Genomic DNA, 19,574 nt, shown 5'->3' on the forward strand with positions numbered 1-19,574 from the left:
AACTGGGCTGCCTGGGCACCGTCTCTACCGTTGGTTGCCCGTAGCATCAAAGCTATTACCTTCGTATCAAAATATAAGATGTTTTTGTAGGCTGAGGTAGTTTGTTGCAAGACTCACCTATCATATTTGTTGCCACACCGAGCAGTGTGTATAATATTTGGGAAAAAATCAATAGAAAATAAAGTTATCTGTGTAAGTACTGTCTCATGACTGAACAGACACAATAATAGATGACACTGAAATGAACTGAACTGCACACCTAAACTACTGGACAGACGGACACCACGATCCCGTCCAGCTGGATACATAGATGCATGCTGCGCACATTCGTGCAGGCTGCATGGTGGCCTCATACGATAGGGCCAAACCAGTTAAAGGCTCCAAGGCGACGGGAACCGTACGTGGTACTACTTATCTCTTTTGGCATCTCGGAGCTTATTCTTTGCCGCCAGTTGGAAGTTGGCATCTCAAAACCCATGGTCGCAATCATGCACGCGCACCTAGCTAGCTACCTTTGCTTCTTCTTTTTTCAGTTCAGGATGTGTGCTAGCCACCTGCTGCCAGTTGATAAGTCGGGGTTCCCGCATGCAGTTTATCTGACTGGCTGGGGATGTGCAGAATGACAATTTAGCAGCTTGTGTGCCTGCTGAGATTATATTAGCAGGCCGATCGACCAACAAACATGCGTCCCAAAATAAGTGCCGTTGATTTAATATAATTTTGTATTAATTCTATTGTAAATCAGCGACACTTATTTTTGGATAGAGAAAGTAGTATATCATATTGGTAGTGCAAGTTTTGCCTTTTGTGCCCAAGAGAGAAAGCTGGAAAGTTGGTGGAATATGCCATTGCCCACTGCAAGAGAAACCCTATAAATATAGTATACACGGCCAGATAGATGCACGGCAAACTAAACCAAGTTCAGTGGATAATCTTTAGACAAGCTTACATGCAATATATAACTAATACTTGTCGTACTTAGCGAGTAGTAGTGATCAGTAGCTTCATTGGGCAACAGATGTTGCAGAATGCGTAGCTGGCTAGTGCGTTGGAAGTACTGACTGGTGACTACTGAGGCATTTTCTATTTCGTTGTTAGTCTTAGGGTAAAAGCGCTGCTGTAATCTCAACATCAGCATGTGCACCCCAGCCAACCCACTAACCATGCAAAGGGAACACTTGTTAAGCCAGCTGCAAGAATCTTCCCCAACAAATTCTGACGGGTGGATACGGTCTGTCTAGCTATGTTACATACTTGCATGTCCCCGGGATCAGGACGTGCTTACCAATGGTTTACCGATAACGGCCACTTTTACTAGTGGAGGGAGCGTGATGGTTCGTAGTTACTTTTATTTAGGGGGGAGTCTGGTCATCTGGTGGCACCCTTTATTCAAATGATCATAATTTCGTTTACCATGCCAGACAGAAAATGCTATGGAATCATCATCCCAATTAACTGTAGATAAAAACTCATAAGTAAACCTAGCCAAATTATGTGCCGCTATGTTTGACTCTCGCCGACAGTGCAAGAAAAAGACTGCACCGATGCTTTGCACTAGTTGGAAACAATTAGCATGGGTAGCAGGACAGGGACTCCAAATTTCAATGTGCTTTCAAACACCCTATAGAGAATAAGGCATTTTTCACCTCATCTCCAGTGTAAAGGTTTCAACAAACTTTCATTCATGGTGTAGTAATGATTCTGACCCTGCTCGAGGTCCAACCCCCTATCCAACATGGCACGCCATCTGGACGGTCAACAAAAGTCAAGGTCGGTCAACACAAGTCAAGGAGGTAGTCGAAGCAAGCTCTTGTCGGTCCAACCAAACCAACCTCGTCAACGAAAGTTTAAACAAACCTTCATGGTCGATAATTCAAAGGAAGAAGACCGTATAAAAGACCATAGTGACATGCTACAAAAACATCACTTTACTCATGGTGCCCACACACACACGACGAAAGGGATGCAAAGCTTAAAACCTCATCAACAATGTGGGGATAAAACAAAATACCTAGCTAGATTCACATCCTAGCTCCTCGTACAATTCAGGAATAATCCAAACACCCGTTTTGATCTTTCGTTCTTCTTATTAAAGTAACTCTTGGCCCGAGCTCCTAGAGAGCCAGTTATCTTTCCAAATATTCCTATTATTTTCTCATAAACCCTCCAAATAACTTCGTATCTAAGAACCTCTAGACCATACATTATACCTTGCCAAGATGCATAAGAAATCTTTGGAGAAGTAGTATTTAAAAGATGTCCATGAGGGTAATATATAGCCTTCAGCAATTTGGCACACGACCTGCTTGGCCAAAAGGATTTGGTTAAAAAACCTGAGATCCCAAATACCCATTCCTCCGCTCCCTTTTGGTCTCACCAATTCGTCTGAGGCTAACCAATGAGTTTTTCTTTGATCTTGCTCATTAGCCCACCAAAAAAATTTGATAAACCGAGACAAGTCTTCACAAACTCTGCTTATTTGTGAACTTTTTTATGAGACCTTTTCAAAAAAAAATGTGAAATGGTGACAAAAAAAATACTGAATGTAGACTATCTTTAGGTAAATTTATCTCTCCTGGTAGATTTTACACAATATTTACCTTAATCTACCTTCTATATTCCAAACAATAAAGTGACAGTGTGAGAAGGTTCAGTTGTTAAGTAGGCAAACAATCTAGCAAAGAAATAAAGTCCAAACTAAATGCAAACACAAATAGAAGAAACCAAAAACACTAACAAAACAATTAATGTTTATCGCTGCTTATGTACATGAAAAAAAAAAATTGCTCATTGATTCATATATTCTTTCATCTTCTATTCATTTGTTAAGATGCACATCATGGTATGAAGGTTCGGAGGTTCATACATGTGCATACGCCTCCAAAATAACCTATGAACTTATTTCCTATGTTGTATTTGCTTTTGCCACTTGTCAATTGTCCCCGTATTATGGGCCATCGGTTGGAATCAAATTTTACCTTTTCTAAGCACAAGTTGTGATTAAGCGGTTCCAAATACTTAGTTAATCATCTTCTTTTAGGTTAGTAGAAAGACGCACTCACCCATCACATCCTTTTACTAAGTACAAAATGCCCTGCTTTTGGTTGCTTGCTTGTCCTCCCACAGGATTAGAAGTGGTGGAGTACCCATTGTCTGAACTCCTTTTCCTTCTCTTGTTAATCATTAGATTATTAGAAGTTAGATGGATAGATAGGTGGTAGATACATTGGGCTTGGTTGGAGTAAAGCTTGCCATTAGGCCTATCTTAATCAACTAATCCATTTTTTTTGTGTTGTCTTGCTTCCATGGGCTGTTGAATATTGACTCCAGGCTAGTGCTCCTAATTGCCCATATTATTTAGAAATGTTTTCATCCTAATCGAGCATAAGAAACATTTCTTCTTTCGGCTACTAAATTCATATCTTTTTTCATGCTTATCTTGCAAGAAAATGAAAGGTTTCGTATACTCTATAGTAATATATTTGTTTTCATGAATAAAGCAGATATATGAAATCTTGATTTCTGTTGAGCTGTCCATGATTGACTTTTGTGTGTGATTACGTGCATAGTTAACTACTATAATGCATCTTAAGTATACTAAATTAGTAGTAGTAAACTACTACCTCCTTCTGAATTATAAGATGTTTTGGATATTTTAATATGGACTACATACAGACTGAAATGGCTGAACATACACATTAAAACACATCTATATACATTCGATTCATAAAAAATAGAACATCTTATAATTCGGAATGGAGGTCCTACTGAATTGTTTCTCCATATCGCTACTAAACTTCCGACATTCCTCTTGACCCCTCATGGCACACTCAGAATCAACACGAATAATCCACAATTGAACTCAACAATAATAAATTTTCATAAATTTTGCTCATTGTTAAGTCCTATAGCCTCCTAGAATGCCAGATGAAGAGGGCTAAAAGAAAGAAACAATACTTTGGGTTCTCATGTATACCTATGGGCACCTTATCAATGATTGTTTTTTGGGAAGGCTAAGTCGGACTAAAAATTTCTTGTATGGTAATCGACCAAACTCATCCTTCAATGAACTTCGAAGTTTTCTTTTGTGGGGTAATTCGTTTAGTGAGCAGGTTTTTGCTTTTATTCAAGCCGGGCATTTTTTCGCGAATACTCAAGGATTGTGTATCAACAAGAACGTGTGTGGGTAAATATTAAGTGTGGGTAAAAGCAGAACAAGAGATACAAGTAGCACACAATACAACGCTAAACTCCCCTAACCTGAACACCAACTAGGAAGGCAAGGAAACAAAACAATGGGCACCAGGACCGCGTCACAACCAATGCGAGGCATCTTCGTCGCACGACCATGACTCTGAACCTGGCTGAATCAACGTACCCCCACCTTAACTGCCTAGAGGAACGACAAGTGGGTTGTAGGAGTTGACCAGGTCAGAGGAAGAAGCCATGGAGGAAGGGTCGGCAATGTCGTACATAACGCATCGGATGCCCATGTCCCCGCAAGTAGTTCAAACAAAGAACTACATCCAATATTTCCAAACCCAACACCAGGGACACTGCTACTTCTTGAGCTTGCATTGTTTTTCCCTTAAAGAGGAAATGGTGATGCAGCAAAGTAGAGATAAGTATTTCCTCCGGTTTGAGAACCAAGGTATCAGTCCGGTAGGAGGTACATGCAAGTCTCCAATTTATGCACACGCACAAACAATCAAACACTTGCACCCAACGCGATAAAGGGGTTGTCGATCCCTTCACGGTCACTTGCAAGGATGAGATCTGATAGAGATAGATATAAAAGATTACTAAAATGTAAAATAAAATAAAAGTAAATAAATTGCAGCAATGTATTTTTGGTTTTTTTTGGTTTACAGATCTGAAAGTATATGATGGAAAATAGACCCTGGGGCCATAGGTTTCACTAGAGGCTTATCTCTTGAAAGAAAATAATACGGTGGGTGAACAAATTACTATCGAGCAATTGGTAGAAAAGCGCAAAGTTATGACGATATCCAAGGCTATAATTATGCGTATAGGCATCACGGCTGTGTCAAGTAGACCGAAACGATTCTGTATCTACTACTATTACTCCACACATTGACCGCTATCCAGCATGCATCAGAGTGTTAAGTTCATAAGAACGGAGTAACGCCTTAAGTAAGATGATATGATGTAGAGGGATAAACTCAAGCAATATGATGAAAACCCTATCTTTTTATCCTTGATGGCAACAACATAAATACGTGCCTCGCTACCCCTACTTTGTCACTGGGTGAGGACACCGCAAGATTGAACCCAAAACTAAGCACCTCTCCCATTGCAAGAAGAACCAATCAAGTTGGCCAAACCAAACCGATAATTCGAAGAGAAATACAAAGATATCAAATCATGCATATAAGAATCCAGAGAAGATTAAAATAGTGTTCATAGATAAACTGATCATAAATCCACAATTCATCTGATCTCGACAAACAACCGCAAAAGAATATTACATCGGATAGAACTCCAAGAACATCGAGGAGAACATTGTATTGAATATCATAGAGAGGGAAGAAGCCATCTAGCTACTAGCTATGGACCCTTAGGTCCGTGGTAAACTACTCACGCTTCATCGGAAGGGCAACAGAGTTGATGTAGATTCTCTCCATGATCGAATCCCCCTCCGGTAGTGTGCCGGAAAAGGCCCCAAGATGGGATCTCACGGGAACAGAAGGTTGCGCTGGCGGAAAAGTATTTTCATGGATGCTTCTCATGTTGGGGGAATATTTGGGTATTTATGGAGCTGAGAGGGAGGTCGGTGGGCTCTCGGGGGGCACAAGCCAGCCCCCCCTAGGGCGCACCCTGAGGGCTTGTGGAGCCCTCGGGACTCTTCTGACTTCATCTCCAAGTTCCGTGGATGTCTTCCGGTCCAAGAAAAATCATCGTGAAACTTTTATTCCGTTTGGACTCCGTTTAATATTCATTTTCTGTAAAACTCAAAAATAATGAAAAAACAGAAACTGACACTCGGCTCTAGGTTAATAAGTTAGTCCCAAAAATAATATAAAATAACATATTAATGCATATAAAACATCCAAAACAGATAATATAATAGCATGAAACAGAATTTTTGATTAATAGCATGAAACAGATAATATAAACCCCAAGCTTAATTCCTACTCGTCCTCGAGTAGGTAAATGATAAAAACAGAATTTTTGATGTGGAATGCTACCTAACATATTTATCCATGTAATTTTTTTTATTGTGGCATGAATATTCAGATCCATAAGATTCAAAAAAAGTTTAATATTGACATAAAAACAATAATATTTCAAGCATACTAATAAAGCAATCATATCCTCTCAAAATAACATGGCAAAAGAAAGTTATCCCTGCAAAATCATATAGTCTGGCTATGCTCCTCTTCATCACACAAAGTATTAAATCACGCACAACCCCGATGACAAGCCAAGCAATTGTTTCATACTTTTGATGTTCTCAAACTGTTTCAACTTTCACGCAACACATGAGAGTGAGCCATGGATATAGCACTATAGGTGGAATAGAATATGGTGGTTGTGGAGAAGACAAAAAAGGAGATAGTCTCACATCAACTAGGCGTATTAACGGGCCATGGAGATGACCATCAATAGATATCAATGTGAGTGAGTAGGAATTGACATGCAATGGATGCACTAGAGCTATAAGTTTATGAAAGCTCAAAAAGAAACTAAGTGGGTGTTCATCCAACTCGCTTGCTCATGAAGACCTAGGGAAATTTGAGGAAGCCCATCATTGGAATATACAAGCCAAGTTCTATAATGAAAAATTCCCACACTAGTATATGAAAGTGACAACATAGGAGACTCTCTATCATGAAGATCATGGTGCCACTTTGAAGCACAAGTGTGGAAAAAGGATAGTAACATTGTCCCTTCTCTCTTTTCTCTCATTTTTATGGGATTCTTTGGCCTTTTTTCATTTGGGCTTCTTTGGCCTCTTTTATTTTTTTATAAAGTCCGGAGACTCATCCCAACTTGTGGGGGGAATCATAGCTTCCATCATCCTTTCCTCACATGGGACAATGCTCTAATAATGATGATCATCACACTTTTATTTACTTACAACTCAAGAATTACAACTCGATACTAGAACAAAATATGACTATATGAATGCCTCCGGCGGTGTACCGGGATGTGTAATGATCAAGAGTGACATGTTTAAAAATTATGAACGATGGCCTTGCCACAAATACTATGCCAACTACATGATCATGCAAAGCAATATGACAATGAGGAAGCGTTTCATAATAAATGGAACAGTGGAAGTTGCATGGCAATATATCTTAGACTGGCTATGGAAATGCCATAATAGGTAGGTATGGTGGCTGTTTTGAGGAAAAGTATATGGTGGGTGTAATGCACCGGCGAAAGTTGTGCGGTACTAGAGAGGCTAGCAATGGTGGAAGGGTGAGAGTGTGTATAATCCATGGACTCAACATTAGTCATAAAGAACTCACAGACTTATTGCAAAATTTATTAGTCATCAAAACAAATTACTACACGCATGCTCCTAGGGGGATAGATTGGTAGGAAAAGACCACCAGTCGTCCCGGACGGCCACTCATAAGGAAGACAATCAATAAGTAAATCATGCTCTGACTTCATCACATAATGGTTCACGATACGTGCATGCTACAGGAATCACAAACTTTAACACAAGTATTTCTATCAATCCAAAATTACTCACTAGCATGACTCTAATATCACCATCTTTATATCTCAAAACAATCATAAGGAATCAAACTTCTCATAGTATTCAATGCTCTTTATATGAAAGTATTATTATATCCCTCTTGGATGCCCATCATATTAGGACTAAATTCATAACCTAAGAAAATTACCGTGCTGTTTAGAGACTCTCAAAATAATATAAGTGAAGCATGATATTTCAACAATTTCCATAAAATAAAGGCACCGCCGTGCTCTAAAAAGATATAAGTGAAGCACTAGAGCAAATTGCCTAGCTCAAAAGATATAAGTGAAGCACATAGAGTATTCTAATAAATCACGATTAATGCGTGTCCCTCTCAAAAGGTGTGTACAGCAAGGATGATTGTGGAAAACTAAAAAGCAAAGACTCATATTATACAAGACGCTCCAAGCAAAACACATATCATGTGGTGAATAAAAAATATAGCCTCAAGTAAATTTACCGATGGAAAGAAGCCGAAAGAGGGGATGCCATCCAGGACATCCCCAAGTTTAGATGCTTGGTTGTTCTTGAATATTACCTTGGGGTGCCTTGGGCATCCCCAATCTTAGGCTCTTGCCACTCCTTATTCCATAGTCCATCAAATCTCTAACTAAAACTCGAAAATTTCACAACAGAAAACTCATGAGATCCGTCAGTATAAGAAAATAAATCACCACTTTTTGGTATTGTTGTGAACTCATTATTTATTTATATTGGTGTAATATCTACTATATTCTAACTTCTCCATGGTTCATACCCCCCCCCCCCGATGCTACCCATAGATTCATCAAAATAAGCAAACAACACATAGAAAACAGAATCTGTCAAAAACAAAACAATTTGTAGTAATCTGTAAACTTCGTATACTTATATAACTCCAAAAATTCTAAAAAATTAGGACAACAGATGAAATTATATATCAATCTTGTGTAAAAAATTAAGGATTTATCACGCTTCTGTGATTTTTAACAATTCTGTCCATAAGCGCAAAAGTTTCTGATTTTTAGCAAGATCAAATCAACGATATACCAAAGTATCCCAAAGGCTTTACTTGGCTCAAACACTAATTAAAAACACCGAAACACAATTACTACAGAGGTAATAATGTGTATTTATTCAAGAACAGTAGTAAAAAATAAAAAATAAAATTGGGTTGCCTCCCAACAAGTGATATTGTTTAACGCCCCTATCTAGGCGTAAAACATAGATCTAGGTATTGCCATCTTTGGTATGCAATCCATAAGTAGCTCTCATAATAGATTCATATGTCAACTTAATTTTATTTCTTGGAAAGTGTTCCATGCCCTTCCTTAACGAAAATTGAAATCTAATGTTTCCTTCTTTCATATCAATAGTTGCACCAATCGTTCTAAGGAAAGGTTTACCAAGAATAATAGGACATGTAGGATTGCAATGTATATCAAGCACAATGAAATCTACGGGCACATAGTTCCTATTTGTAACAATAAGAACATCATTAATACTTCCCATAGGTTTCTAAATAATGGAATCCGCTAGATGCAAATTTAAAGAACAATAATCAAATTCACGGAAACCTAGCACATCACATAAAGCTTTTGGAATCGTGGAAACGCTAGCACCCAAATCACACAAAGCATAGCATTCATAATCCTTAATTTTAATCTTAATTGTAGGCTCCTACTCATCATAAAGTTTTCTAGGGATAGAGACTTCCAACTCAAGTTTTTCTTCAAAAGATTTCATCATAGCATCAACGATATGTTTAGTAAAAGCTTTATTTTGATTATAAGAATGAGGAGAATTTAACATGGATTGCAACAAGGAAATACAATCTATCAAAGAACAATTATCATAATTAAAGTCTTGAAATCCAAAAGAGTTGGTTCATCACTACTTAAAGTTTTGACCTCTCCAATCCCACTTTTACCAATTTTTTCATTAAGATCTATAAACTCCGAATCATTGGGACGCCTTCTAGCTAAAGTTGACTCATCTCGAGTCCCATCTTTATCAAGATTATGTTAGAAAACAAAGATTCAATAGGAGTCACACCAATCACTTTAAGATCTTCGTCATTATTCTCACAAAAACTAGAAGAGCACGCTTTTACAAACCAATCTCACTTAGCACGCATCCTAGCGGTTCTTTATTTACATTCATCAATAGAAATTCTAATAGATTTTAGAGACTCATTTATATCATGCTTGGGTGGAATATATCTAATTTTCAAAGAATCAATCTCAAGAGAAATTCTATCCACGTTCCTAGCCAAATCATCAATCTTAAGCAATTTTTCTTCAACCATAGCATTGAAATTCTTTTGAGAACTAATGAAATCTTTAATATTGTTATCAAGATCATAGATCATTTTATTATAATTTCCATAAGAATTGTTGTAGCAATTACCATAATTATTAGAGGATTTACTAGGAAACGGCCTAGGGTTGAAATTACATCTATATGCGTTGTTACCAAAACTGTTCCTACCAACAAAATTCACATCCATAGATTCATTATTGTTCTCAGTCAAAGTAGACAATGGCATATCATTAGGATCAATAGGAGCACTCTTACTAGAAAACAATTTCATAAGTTCATCCATCTTTCCACCCAAAACATTAATTTCTTCAATGCATGCACTTTTTTACTAGTAGAAGATCTTTCGGTATGCCATTGAGAGTAATTAGCCATAATATTATTTAGGAGTTTAATAGCTTATCCTAATGTAATTTCCATAGAAGTATCTCTCGCGGTGGAATCTAAAAGATTTCTAGATGCAAAATTCAATCCGGCATAAACTTTTTGTATGATCATCCATAAACTTAACCCATGAGTAGGGCAATTTCTTATCATCAATTTCATCCTCTCCCAAGATTGTGCAACATGTTCATGATCAAGTTTCTTAAAATTCATTATATTGTTCGTAAGGGAGATGATCTTAGCGGGAGGAAAATACTTGGAAATAAAAACATCTTTACACTTATTCCATGAATCAATACTATTTCTAGGCAAAGATGAAAACCAAGTTTTAGCATGATCTCGTAAGGAGAACGGAAATAGCTTCAATTTAACAATATCATTATACACATATTTTTTATTTTGCATATCACACAACTCGATGAAAGTATTTAAATGATATGTAGCATCTTGATAACCCACAATTATAGGGGATCGCAATAGTTTTTAAGGGTAGAGTATTCAACCCGAATTTATTGATTCGACACAAGGGGAGCCACAGAATATTCCCAAGTATTAGCAGCTGAGTTGTCAATTCAACCACACCTGAAAGACTTAATATCCACAACAAAGTTTCCAGTAGCAAAATAGTATGGAAGTAACGGTAACAGTGGCAAAAGTGACAATAGCAGTTTTGTAGTGATTGTCAGTAGCAATGGGAAAGTAACTTCGCAAAGATCAATATGTGAAAAGCTCATGGACAACAGATCAATGATGGATAATTATGTCAGATGGCATTCATCATGCAACAGTTATAACCTAGGGTGACACATAACTAGCTCCAATTCATCAATATAATGTAGGCATGTATTCCGTATATAGTCATACGAGCTTATGGAAAAGAACTTGCATGACATCTTTTTCCCTATCCTCCCGTGGCAGCGGGGTCCTAATAGAAACTAAGGGATATTAAGGCCTCCTTTTAATAGAGAACTATAACAAAGCATTAGCACTTAGTGAATACATGAACTCCTGAAACTACGGTAATCATCGAAAAGAATATTCCCAATTATTGTCACCTTGGGGTATGCGGATCATAACTCGTAATAGGTGTCTACAACTTGCAAGATCGGATCAAGAACACAAATATATTCATGAAAATATAATAGGTTCAGATCTGAAATCATGGCACTCGGGCCCTAGTGACAAGCATTAAGCATAGCAAAGTCATAGCAACATCAATCTCAGAACATAGTGGATACTAGGGATCAAACCCTAACAAAACTAACTCGATTACATGATAAATCTCATCCAACCCATCACCATCTAGCAAGCCTACGATGGAATTCACTACAAAAAAAGACACATCTATGACATATTGGGCCGAGCGAAAAAAATTCTTTCATGCTTATGACACTTCTATGATGATAATTGTGACAAAACCTAGTATCATCATAGATGTAGTGGGCTCCTACTTCTATGACAAAAAATCATGACAGAAATGGGCTTTTTGCCCTGTGCGGGCTAGATACGTAGCTTCATGGCATTCTTTGGGCCATCCATGATGGAAAAAACCATGGTAGAAGCGAGGGCAAGGAAAATATCGAGGAGTTCCCGGTTACGGTGGGTGGTCGGTGCCAAGCGATGCACGGAGGGATTGTGCGTTTCTCTCGCATACACACACGCGTGTGGGTGCGAGGCGTTGGGCCCTAACTGAACCCGAGTGAGGCATTAGCCTACTAAACCCGAGCGGTTGCACTGGCTACGCGTTATTGAACCCGAGCGATTGATCGATCCCGAGCTGTTAACTGAACCCAATCAAGCGATTCCTTTGCTACTGCTGCTAACTGAAGCCGATCGAACCTTCTGCCTCTTGATGAACAATGAGCGTTGTTGGGGGTTGGATGAACAGTTCCCGGTGGGGGTTGGATGAACGGGACCCCGTGGTAGTAGAGGTCGTTGCCGCTGGATGAACAGGACCCCGATCGAGCCGGTCGAGGGTGAATGAACAGGACCCCATGGAGGGCTGGTTGAACAGTAGCTAGTGGAGGGCTGGATGAATAGTAGCCCGTGGAGGGATGGTTGAATAGTAGCCGGTGGAGGCTGGATGAACAGGAGCCCGTGGATGAACAATAGCTAGTGGAGGCAGGAGGGAGACGCCGTGGATGAACAGTCGCATGTGGAGGCTAGAGGAGGTCGACGGTGGATGAACAATAGCCCGTGGAGTCCCATTTTGCTGTACGCCACACCCCTCCCGATGAACAGGACCCCCATTTTGACCATAGGAGGTCGAAGAGAAGTCCGTTTCCTCCGTTTTGTGGAACGTCATACCCCTCCCGATCAATAGGACCCCTTTCGACCGTAGGACGTTTCCTCCGTTTTGCAATACGCCAGACCCCTCCCTGTGAACAGGATCCTGTTTCGACCATAGGCGGTCGAACAGAAGTCCGTTTCCTTCATTCTGCAGTACGCCAGGCCTCGTTTCGCCTGTTTCGTCCAAGCAGGTTGGCTCCCGATGAACAGGATGCATTCCATTGCTTCCTGATGAACACGACGCAGTTTCTCCATTTCGACCCAGCTGGTTGGCTGCCGATGAACAGGACGTCGTCGTTGCTCTCCGCTGCCTCTCCATGTACACGAGCCCTAGCCATGCCTATGCGCGAGTAGGTGTTCGAGACCCCGCCCGTATGTATGTACGTGGCCGTATTTACTTTCTTGCACCCTTGTTGTACGTACGTGTACACGATATAGACGGGACTATGTGACATGCTACGTCCGCGCCTCTACTATGACGCATGCCCTTCCTTACTCGTCTACGGTTCATCGCTGCAGCCTGCAGATAGGCGGATCGACCAGTATGTACGTACACGTTCGTGACCAGACAGACAACCCTACGTACGGTTTAACCGGATGGGTCCCAGCTGTTAGGGAGGTAAGGAGGCACTTCCTTGCGTGTGAAGATATAGTTGGTGTGTCCCAGCTGTCCGGGGAAGAATCATTTTTTGGCCCATAATATGGACGCACTTCCTTGCATGCAAAGATGTTGCTGGTGGGTCCCAGCAGTCAAGGGGGAATGTTTTTTCGCGAAATACGGTGGCCCGTCCGGTGGGTCCTTGCGGTCAGGTGGAGGAAACATTATTTTGCGTGTAATAAGGAGATACTTCCTTGCTGCAGCCGTGGACCCAGCTGTCAGCCTCTCCACGTATAGTACTCTTCCAATGGAAGTCGTTCCTTGACCACATTGACCACACTGTGCCGAGATCACCAAGGCGGTGGACGACGGCGAGATGGGGATGATGCTGAGCCGGGGAAGACGCGACAGTGGATGCCCACACGGAGAGGAGTACGAGGGTGACTAGTTCGGCTGCAGTGTGAGGCTGCCATCGCCGCCGAATAACAGGGTTGTGGGTGAGTAGAGGGATGGCCTGGCTAGAGGTTGGAGTAGGGTGGGGTGGTCAGGCCTGCGCAGCAGCAGAGCCAGCCACGGGAGGTAGGAGCAGGCGACACGACGGGCGCTGGTTTGGTCGGCTGGAGCAAGAAGACCAGAGGTTGAAGAAGCACTACGGTCGTTGGATGGACATCATACGGTCACTGTAGCTAGAATCATTCATATTGACTAAGTTGACAAAGCCCTCCATTCGTGTCAGTAGGCCCACAAGTCACCTCCAACTATGGTGGGTCCCAGATAGCAGGGGGAGTATTCATGTTTTTGTGCGTAATAAGGAGGCACTTCCTTTCGTGCGAAGATATAGCTGGTGGGTCTGAGCTGTCAGCGAGAGGAACGTTTTTTCGTGAAATACAGAGGCCCTTCTGGTGGGTCCCTGCTGTCAGGTGGAGGAATCATTATTTTGCATGTAATAAGGAGGTACTTCCTTGCATGAGGCCATGGACCCAGCTCTGAGCCTCTCCACGTACAGTCCTCTTCCGATGGATGTCATTCATTGACCATGTTGACCACGCCATGCTGAGAGCACCAGGGCGATGGACGACATCGAGGCCTAGGAAGGGAACGACCCAGAGCCGGGGAGGGGAGTACGAGGGTTTACTGGTTCGGCTATCATCGACGAAAAATAACAGGAGGTATGGGTGAGTAGAGGAATGGCCTGGCTAGCGATGGAGTAGGGTGGGGCGGTGCGGCAGCACAACCGGCCATGGGAGGCGGGAGCAGGAAGTCCCACCGACGCTGGTTTGGGCGGCTGGAGCAAGAAGATCAGATGTTGAAGAAGCAGCATGGTCGTTGAATAAACATCCCACGATCACTACTGCTAGAATCGTTTGTGGACTAAGTTGACAAAGCCTTTCATACACGTCAACCTAGTAGACCCACAAGTCAGCCTTCAAATCTGTCCCAAGCAGCATACAACCCGAAATTTCTAGCCAGATTCAAATTAATTTAAAAACTAAACATACCTTAATTTAAATCCAATGAAATTTTACCCGCAAAAAACAATGAAATTTAAAACATCAGAATTCGAAAGAAAAAAGTATTTTGAAACTAATTGCCTGTTTGCTGTATTTTTTCATTTTACAGCCCATTTATTATTACTTATAGCCCATTTCTTATTACTTATAGCCCATTTTCCGGGCAAGCCCGAATGCATCCCTCCTCGTCTTGAAAGATTTCCGGCCCGGCAGGGCATAGAAAAGCAAGTAGGCCTACGTTGGTTTTTCTGTAAAAAAAACAAAATAGTTGGGCTAGCCATTTTCAGAAAGGAAAAAAACTGGGCTGGTCATGTGCTAAACATATGAAATAAAAGCCTGGGCTAGACGAGCCACAACTCCCGCACAACCCAGTTGATACCCTTCTCCGTCCCGAAAAAAATACGTCACACGCTGCTGGGTCCCGGGTGTCTGTCGCTCCTTATGCGGTTATCTCGCTTATTGACTACGTTGACAGTGGCGTGCGACCCAGATGTCAGGAAACCATCAGGAGGAACCCTATTTTCTTATAATAAAGGAGGTACTTGCTTGCCTACTGCCATGATCCTGGTGGGTCCCTACTGTCATCCTCACCATGTATAGTCATCTCCTTATTCCTCTCAGATGTTGACCATGTTAACAACACCGGAGGGCGGCGCCGTAGCGAGCGAAGCAAGGCGGAGGACGATGGTGAGGCCTCGGACGGGAACGAACAGGAGCCGGGGAAGATGCGTAGAGTTTTAGGGTGCGATGTGGCCACGATGCATGTGCGGCAGCACATCCAGCCGTGGGAGGTGGGAGCAGGTGGTCCCACCGGTGCTGGTTTGGCTTTGGCGGCTGGAGGAAGAAGAGACTGAAGAAACACGACAGACGTTGAATTTCAATCCAACGGTCATGGTTGGCACAATCGTTTGTTGACTAAGCCGACACCAAGTAGCATACTTTTATATATATATGAAAAAAAGAAAAACTGGGCTCGTTTGCCTGATAACATTCCCGAAACTGGGACCGTTCGATCTTGCATCACAACTAAAACTGCGAGGAAAATGCGTTTGTGTGCCATCCTCCTCCCAGGGAACGTTGGCCACATAAGTGACTAGCAGCCTTGGTTTTCAACCAAGAGGTCTTGGGTTCGAGTCCCAACAACTCTCAATTTTGTCCTCCTTCCTTCCTTGCAAAAAAAGAAAGAAAATCAAAGACTTGAGAAGGCGTACAGAACAAGCTAGTGTACCAGTAAAGAGATGTTGCTGAGTTTTAGAAAAAAAGAGACGTGCTCCTATAGCTGGTTCGAATCCAAACCTAGACTATGACTATATATGGTGCTATGCTACTCTGCAAGTATGACATATCCAACGTTCGCTTCTCCTCTTCTCTACTTACTCTGCCTAGCATCGGAAGCTCTGGCCGCAGCAACCATGTCCACTGGCTGCTCGTCCACCTGCTCTTTAGCAGGCAACAACTAGATATGCGCCAAGTCACCACCCATACCATCGCCTGTGGGTCTCATCACACCCCCGCCAGCACATGCACCACAGCCGGTTGCTCACCGCAACCCACTGCTGTTGGTGTGGTGCCACTGCTGCAAATCACGCAGAGTCATCCATCGCGTCTCAACCACAATCCTCAACCTTGGCTGAGTCTTCTACAAATGCCCGAATCATGGGGTAATAATATCTTTAAGTGTTGTTCCGCTGCTTTCAGTTGCTGATTTTTTTAATAGTTTGGTTGATGATCTTCCAATATGATTCGTGTAGAAAAGGGAAGATTCGTGTGATTTGTATTTCTGGGAAGTTGCTGATTTGGGGGAATGCAACTACATTGATTATTTGGTTAGCAGAGGAATCCCAATACCAGCAGGTTGGGGTGTTGGATGAAGGAAATATGCCCTAGAGGCAATAATAAAGTTATTATTTATTTCCTTATTTCATGATAAATGTTTATTATTCATGCTAGAATTGTATTAACCGGAAACTTGATACATGTGTGAATACATAGACAAACAGAGTGTCACTAGTATGCGTCTACTTGACTAGCTCGTTGAATCAAAGATGGTTAAGTTTCCTAGCCATAGACATGAGTTGTCATTTGATTAACGGGATCACATCATTAGGAGAATGATGTGATTGACTTGACCCATTCCGTTAGCTTAGCACTTGATCGTTTAGTATGTTGCTATTGCTTTCTTCATGACTTATACATGTTCCTATGACTATGATATTATACAACTCTCGTTTACCGGAGGAACACTTTGTGTGTTACCAAATGTCACAACGTAACTGGGTGATTATAAAGGAGCTCTACAGGTGTCTCCGAAGGTACTTGTTGAGTTGGCGTATTTTGAGATTAGGATTTGTCACTCCGATTGACGGAGAGGTATCTCTGGACCCTCTCGTTAATGCACATCACTATAAGCCTTGCAAGCAATGTGACTAATGAGTTAGTTGCGGGATGATGCATTACACAACGAGTAAAGAGACTTGCCGGTAACGAGATGGAACTAGGTATTGAGATACCGACGATCCAATCTCGGGCAAGTAACATACCGATGACAAAGGGAACAACGTATGTTGTTATGCGGTTTGACCGATAAAGATCTTCGTAGAATATGTAGGAGCCAATATGAGCATCCAGGTTCCGCTATTTGTTATTGACCGGAGATGTGTCTCGGTCATGTCTACATAGTTCTCGAACCCGTAGGGTCCGCACGCTTAACGTTCGGTGACGATTTATATTATGAGTTTATGTGTTTTGATGTATCGAAGGTAGTTCGGAGTCCCGGATGAGATCGGGGACATGATGAGGAGTCTCGAAATGGTCGATACTTAAAGATCGATATATTGGACGACTATATTCGGACATCTAAAAGGTTCCGAGTGATTCGGGTATTTTTCGGAGTACCGGTGGAGTTATGGGAATACGGGAGTACATATGGGCCTTAGTGGGCTTTAAGGGAAAAAGAGGAGAAGCCACGAGGCCTGGCCGCGCACCCCCCATGGGCCTAGTCCGAATTGGACTAGGGGAGGGGCTGCGCCCCCTCTTTCCTTCTCCCTCCTAGTGGGACTAGGAAAGGAGGAGTCCAACTCCCACTAGGAGGAGGACTCCTCCTCCTGGCGCGCCCTACAGGGCCGGCCGACCTCCCCCCTTGCTCCTTTATATACGGGGACAGGGGGCACCTCTAGACACACAAGTTGATCTGTTGATCTCTCCCAGCCGTGTGCGGTGCCCCCCTCCACTATATTCCACCTTCGTAATATCGTAGCGGTGCTTAGGCGAAGCCCTGCGTCGGTAGCATCATCAACACCGTCATCACGCCATCGTGCTGATGGAACTCTCCCGCAAAGCTCTGCTGGATCGGAGTTCGTGGGACGTCATCGAGCTAAACGTGTGCTGAACTCGGAGGTGCCGTACGTTCGGTACTTGGATTAGTCGGATCGTGAAGACATACGACTACATCAACCGCGTTGTGCTAACACTTCCACTTTTGGTCTACGAGGGTATGTGTACAACACTCTCCCCTCTCGTTGCTATGCATCACCATGATCTTGCGTGTGCGTAAGAAATTTTTGAAATTACTACGTTCCCCTACAGTGGCATCCGAGCCTGGTTTTATGCGCAGATGTTATATGCACGAGTAGAACACAAGTGAGTTGTGGGCGATACAAGTCATACTGCTTACTAGCATGTCATACTTTGGTTCGGTGGTATTGTTGGATGAAGCGGCCTAGACCAATATTACGCGTACGCTTATGCGAGACTGGTTCTACCGACGTGCTTTGCACATAGGTGGTTGGCGGGTGTCAGTTTCTCCAACTTTATTTGAACCGAGTGTGGCTACGCCCGGTCCTTGAGAAAGTTAAAACAACACTAACTTGACGAACTATCGTTGTGGTTTTGATGCGTAGGTAAGAACGGTCCTTGCTCAGCCCGTAGCAGCCACGTAAAACTTGCAACAACAAAGTAGAAGACGTCTAACTTGTTTTGCAGGGCATGTTGTGATGTGATATGGTCAAGACATGATGCTAAATTTTATTGGATGATCATGTTTTGTAACAAAGTTATCGGCAACTGGCAGGAGCCATATGGTTGTCGCTTTATTGTATGAAATGCAATCGCCCTGTAATTGCTTTACTTTATCACTAAGCGGTAGCAATAGTTGTAGAAGCAATAGTTGGCGAGATGACAACGATGCTACGATGGAGATCAAGGTGTCACGCCAGTGACGATGGTGATCATGATGGTGCTTCGGAGATGGAGATCACAAGCACAAGATGATGATGGCCATATCATATCACTTATATTGATTACATGTAATGCTTATCCTTTATGCATCTTATTTTGCTTTGATTGACGATAGCATTATAATATGATCTCTCACAAAATTTCAAGATAAAACTGTTCTCCCTGGGTATGGACCGTTGCCAAAGTTCGTCGTGCCGAGACTGTTGGGAACGTAGCAATTTCAAAAAAAATCCTACGCACACGCAAGATCATGGTGATGCATAGCAACGAGAGGGAGAGTGTTGTCCACGTACCCTCGTAGACTGAAAGTGGAAGCGTTAGCACAACGCGGTTGATGTAGTCGTACGTCTTCACGGCCCGACCGATCAAGCACCGAAAGCACGGCACCTCCGAGTTCTTGCACATGTTCAGCTCGATGACGTCCCGCGAACTCCGATCCAGCCGAGTGTCGAGGGAGAGTTCCGTCAGCACGACGGCATGGTGATGATGATGATGTTATACCGACGCAGGGCTTCGCCTAAGCACC

The sequence above is a fragment of the Triticum aestivum genome, chromosome 7B (assembly GCF_018294505.1).
Source record: "Triticum aestivum cultivar Chinese Spring chromosome 7B, IWGSC CS RefSeq v2.1, whole genome shotgun sequence".
In the NCBI taxonomy this organism is placed as follows: Eukaryota; Viridiplantae; Streptophyta; class Magnoliopsida; order Poales; family Poaceae; genus Triticum; species Triticum aestivum.